This window comes from Triticum urartu, chromosome 4 (genome assembly GCF_003073215.2).
Source record: "Triticum urartu cultivar G1812 chromosome 4, Tu2.1, whole genome shotgun sequence".
Lineage (NCBI taxonomy): Eukaryota > Viridiplantae > Streptophyta > Magnoliopsida > Poales > Poaceae > Triticum > Triticum urartu.
The window spans coordinates 339253523-339259275 of NC_053025.1; the positions used below are offsets into that span (position 1 = coordinate 339253523).

At 42.9% G+C, this 5753-nt stretch overlaps 1 long non-coding RNA gene across 10 annotated transcripts; it reads right to left on the reverse strand.

The window, feature by feature from the left end:
• Positions 1-676: 676 nt before the first annotated feature.
• LOC125551619 lies at positions 677-4925 on the reverse strand. 10 transcript variants are annotated; one of them, XR_007302941.1, is made up of 5 exons: positions 4235-4924; positions 3271-4147; positions 2304-2433; positions 1439-1582; positions 677-1011 (listed from the first exon to the last, which is right to left on the reverse strand). It is a non-coding gene; the product is annotated as an uncharacterized LOC125551619 (long non-coding RNA). The 10 variants fall into 10 exon arrangements; XR_007302942.1 differs by having other exon boundaries at positions 677-1063; XR_007302943.1 differs by having other exon boundaries at positions 1439-1585.
• Positions 4926-5753: the final 828 nt, after the last annotated feature.

Below are 5753 nucleotides of genomic sequence, written 5' to 3' on the forward strand. Positions count from 1 at the left end.
TACTCATACTGATCTATGTATGTGTTCGTACTGAGCTATTTTTCATAGATTAATTTTGAATTCTTCTGAAAACGGAGGACTCAAACTGATCTCCATTTTGGGTTTGTACTGAGCGGGTTTCGTAGACTGGACTTTACTCTGTTTTTTCCTGTATGATTTTCCTCATAACTTTTCAACAATCTACGTTATCATCGTACCTAAACTTGCATGATTTATATAGTTGAATGACATTTTTTTCAAAAAGAAAATAATGTTTGCAACGATGTGTTGGACTTCTCTCATTCTACGACTTGAACTTTTACCATTTGAATTCCCATGAGGTTTATTTTTGTTTGAGCTTTATCACGTCTCGAAAACTGAGTTTTTGAACTGAGCGTTGTGTTTGTTTTAAATGATGTATTTTCACAGTCTGAACTTTACTCTAATTTTTTGTTAATGATTTGCTTACAACTTTTGTTTTCTGTGAACTTGTGCTATCCCTGAGTTTGAACGGATGTAAATACTTTTTGTATATAAGATCAATTATTTTTTGGACATATGAATGATCATCCCCTATTTCTCAACTGCAAACTTTTGTTTTCTCTGAACTTGTAGTATCCTCGAGTTTGAATGGATGTAAATACTTTTTGCTAGACTGCACCAGATTTCAGTATGGTACAACCTTGATGAGCTAATGTACAAGAACATATAAACAATGTATACTTCAGTACATAGCGCATCATTAAATTGCTCCACAACCATTTAAAAATGCATAAAAACCTGCCAAAGATGCACAGTGCACCATTGAGGTATTAACCATTCATACTTCCTAGATCCATTATGGTGCATCTACAGACCAAAGATACGTGTAGAGCAAGAATGTGAAAACAAAATCTGAATCCCTCTCATGCTTTACTACTTGCTATTCTCACATTTATCTCAATTTTCACATTACTTCTTCCTCTTCTACTAGTACATCTTCCAGTGCTTCTCTCCTTTTTTCATCCCTGATGATGATTGGGCTTCTTGATTCTGTACCCAACAAGCCCAAGATGTCCGTAAATGAAAGAGAAACCAACAAACACTGCACAAAAATATGGTGTTTATAGGGTTGCAAGAATGCTAAAAAATACAATATAATTATTCAGTGTAATTTCACTATTACATTTTTAGTGAAATGTGATTCAGGATCCATGATAAGTAAAGTAGCATCTGTTTTTGAAATGGATGGTTAAAGGTTTAGACAGAAGTGAAGTTTCAGCAATGCCCTTGCGGCAAAGCAAACTAAAATGTATCATTTTGCCTCAGGACACTGCACATTTAAAGCATAATGCACTGAAAAGAACACACAAGCTGAACTAAAAATCAAAATAAAAGTTGGGGTAGCATGCCTGTGAGGAAGGAGGTCGAGGGCAGCAGGGCAACAGTGGGCGAAGGATGCACAATGAAGATGATTTACCTCGTCGCTAGGCTGAGAGGCGACCTTCATCATGGAGGTCCTCGGGTTGGAGTGCATCGGCAACGAGTGGTGGGGCTGCGATAGGGGAGAGGTTGGAGCGTGCACGCATGGCGATGTCATCCATGTCGTCATGGAGAAGTAGGACTGCTGGAGACATTGCAAAGCAGCACAACAATTTTACATGTTTTCTAAAGTTGAGTAACACATGTTTGCGATTATCAACAGTACATATATCGTATCTTTCAACTATCAATTCAAGAGTCAAAAACTTTTTGAACTCATGTTTTTCTGTCATTGAACTGATGTGATTTTTTTATTTTTCAATTGTTGTAATATATGTAGTTGAACTTACAGATTTCCATTTTGTAGCTTTTGCTCTTATAAAGATCCTGTGTGTATGTTTACGTACTGAAAATGGAATACATACTAAACTTAACAATACGGAAACAAAAATACTTCATACTCATTTTTCTCTTTGTTGCCATATAGTTAGAGCTTACAACCACATGAGCAAAATCTTTTATTGTATTTTGTAATAATCTGACATATAGTAGAAAATCAAACTTGGTTTTAATACATACAATTGAACTTTTTTCTGTACGTCTTTTTTGAACTGATGACATATATACATGGTGAACTATAGGGCATCAATTTTGGCAGTAAACACAATTCATATTTTCAGAATCAGGAGATGGATCGAATTGATTGTTCTAGGTACGGTGAACTGATTTTGCAGAAAAAATCCAGTTTCTAGGTAGGACGGACTGCTGCTCGCGACTAACTCGACCATATCGACGCCATGGGGTTGAACTGAGGACGGCTATGTGAGTAGGAAGCATCAAGCGCGGCGGGTGGTGGCGCATACCTAGGTGACACAGGAAGGAGACGCGCATGCGAACAAAGGGTGGCTGCTTTTGGCCTGGCGGTTGGAGGCCGTCTTCAGCCATGGCAAGCACCGGGGCCTTCCTCAGTCATGGAGCAACTTGCGCCTCACACTTTCCAACAAATTGTCCAGAACACGAGGTTTAGCAACACGATAAGTAGTAGTAGTATTAATCTAGGTGGCAAGGTAGCAGCGGCAAAAGAGTAGGCAACTATTCCTAATTTGCTCCACAATAGCTTCAGTTCACATTTGCTACAACTTTCAGTTGGAAAAGAAAGACAAAACGGATTGAAAATCCCCCAGTTGGGGTAGTGAACTTTTTACTGAACAACTACAATTCTACCATATAGTAAACTGCTGTATAATTAGAAAACGGTCTGAATTTTTTTGCACAAACATCGTACTATCTTATATGTTTTCCAAGAACATGAGATAGCTTACGTACTGAACTAAGAACACCTACTTTGTGTTTCAGGAAATAAAATAGACATCCTCTGCTTTTTGTGATAAAACTAGCGTGGACTTGGGAGGAGAGGCAGTGTGGACGGACAATTAACCTCTCTTTTTTCTTGCTCCTGAATGCATGCAGCTGGGAACTCGGGACGACAGAGGTGGTCGCCGCGCGGCAGGGAGGATTGGTGCACATCGGCTCCCTTGGTTTAGACTATTTTTTGAGAAATGCAACAACCTTGTGTTTCAATAGTAATGCACAATGGTTCCCTTATCAGTTGTTCAGACTATCACTTAGCAATTAACCAACGAGGAGTTGCATGCCCAACAATTCAGAACTAAGATCACCATTTTTTTGACCCTATCCCAAGTCTGATTGCACAGAAAAATCTCATCTAAGCATGGATGGGATGAAGGGAGCCCAAGGTGCAGTACGATACAGAACAAATGTGTCTCTCAGACAAACTACCAGATCTGATTTTGTGCAAAGAAGTCATACCATTGAGCAGTCTTGCCGGATGAGCTACCAGAGAGATCAAGTTGAGCGACTATGGTACCTGGCTGCTGCAAGTTCGACTTGGTGAAGATGGTGCAGCAGCAAGTTCGATTTGGTGTGACAACTTTGCTGCTCGATTTGGTGAAGAATGTACATATGTAATGTCCAGAACAACAAATTAACCAAAAGAAAACTAGTTTATGAAGGAAACAGTTCTTGAACTTTGGTTTGAGCTTTGTTTGTTGAGGTTTTTGAACTCCTGCAGAAGTTATACCTGAACTTGCGCGACACACTTTTTATTCAGTTGAGAGCGTCTGATATTTTTGCAGAATATGCTTCATGAAAATAGGAAGGGGGGAGGCCAGACCTCGTTGTTGCATCATTGGACGGCCTCAGATGCGGCAGTGAATGGACTGTGGTGTGGTGCCTAAGTTTATCTAGTAACTCGTCATTAGTCTGCAAGAAGCTCACAAGTTATACTATTTTATAGATGACCTTTCTTTGAACTCCCATGGTAGTAATACATGGACTTTTCTGACGACATGAATGTAGGGTAGTAATACATGTAGTAAATAGATTTGTGATTTACCTAGCAACTGTTGAATCTATCATTTATTTCATGGTGAAAGGAGAAGCTTGCATGCTAATTCGGTTAGCTAGGCCATAGGGTATTAGACTCATGCATTTTTACAGTATTGGGTGGATCTAAATAAAAACATAAATAAACTGTTAATCTTCTTGCTGATCATTTGCAAGATAATTATCTCACAGAAGCAATGTCATTTACCTGTAGTGTGAAACTGCTGCCTGTATTGTTGGGCAGTGCAACCTCAGTCACAATTAGCACACGCTTGATGGTTGCACGGTAGGCAATGACAAGCTACAGAAATCATGGGAGATCAATCAGAGAGGGAGATGTATCAGACAACAGCATCCATGGAAGCGCACGGGGGTGACATGCACTCACCTCCTTGAGTGACCGGCGGCCGAGCAAGCAGTTGGACTATCGAACAGGACGTCCTCAACCCCGCGGCTCTCCCTGTAGGCTCCATTGTTTGCTGCTGAAGCCCAAGCCATGGCGTTGGAGCATGATGCGTCCAAGACATCGATATTGAACGGCTTGAGGTGGCGGCGATGAACTTACTGTACGCGCGGCATCGTTGCCCCATCGGGAAGGAGGCAGAGTGGTGGTGGGGAAGCATCACCGGCTGCCAGAGGGTGGCACACGAGATCTCCCAGCAGGATGAAGGAGGAGTACGGGGATGGCGTGGATATGCATGATGGAGGTAGGTGGCCGGCGCAGGGGAAGGAGGAGGGCGGTGCATGGTGGAGGGAGGCGGCCGGCGCCAGGGAAGGAGGAGCGGCGCGTAGTGGAGGGAGGCGGCCAACACCGGGGAAGGAGGAGGGCGGCGCGTGGTGGAGGGTGGCGGCCAGCGTTGGGGAAGGAGGACGACGGCGCGTGGTGGAGGGAGGCGGCCGAGGTCGGGGAAGGCGGAGGCGCTCTGGGAGGAGGGGGGTAGGGCCGGCGGTGCGCAGGGTGGCGGTGGGATCCGGGCGGCGGTGCGCTGGGTGGAGTTGGGATCGGGGAGGCACTCTGGGCGTAGGTGGGTTCGGGCGGCAACAGGAGGAAGAAAAATGGCGCGCCTCTATACAGGGCGTCAGGGTAACAGAATAACGGGTAAAAACAGAATAGTCCAACCATATATATATATACATATAAATTAGACTTCAAGTGCCTACTTGTTCATTAGACCTATGGTTAAAATGTGACACTAAATATGACTAGTAAGTAGTACAGTAGCAGTACTAGTAGATGTCGGTCAAATTATTCACCATGTCCACACATTGAATTGACGTGACAACACGCTGCGCGTGAGGTGACACAAGAATCCCGGCAGCGTGTTCGGGTATTGTGGACTTCAGATTTGGAGTAGCACTTATCTGTCGAAATCTTTCATCATTCACTTAAGACAGTCGATCGATCATACATTGAGTACCATAAAACTGGAATTAACCGATGCAAGTCCAAAAAAGATTGGCTGGTGCTGTCGGCTAGCGTCAAGTTCGATCCCACGGATCAGGAGCTGATTGAGCACCTTGAGGCCAAAGTGAGTGCTGACAGCGCGAGATCTCACCCTCTCATCGTTTTGTTCATACCAACCATCGGTAGCGAGCACGACATATGCTACACCCATCGTGAGAAACTTCTAGGTAAGACACCGATCGACCGTCTACTTGCACAAACATATTTGATGAGGACATGACTACCTTGGATACGACCAAAAATATTGCATACATGCATATTTGTCAGGTGATTTCTAATGCAAACTATTCAATAATCTATTTATGTTATCCAGAACAAAAATACTTCACACACTTTTGTGTTTTGTCTAATTGCAGGTGTATGGGACATTTGTACAATCCACATATGAAGACAAGGGAAAAGGACAAGTTTAGGTTGTGTTCAAAAACTCCTCTCACGTCAC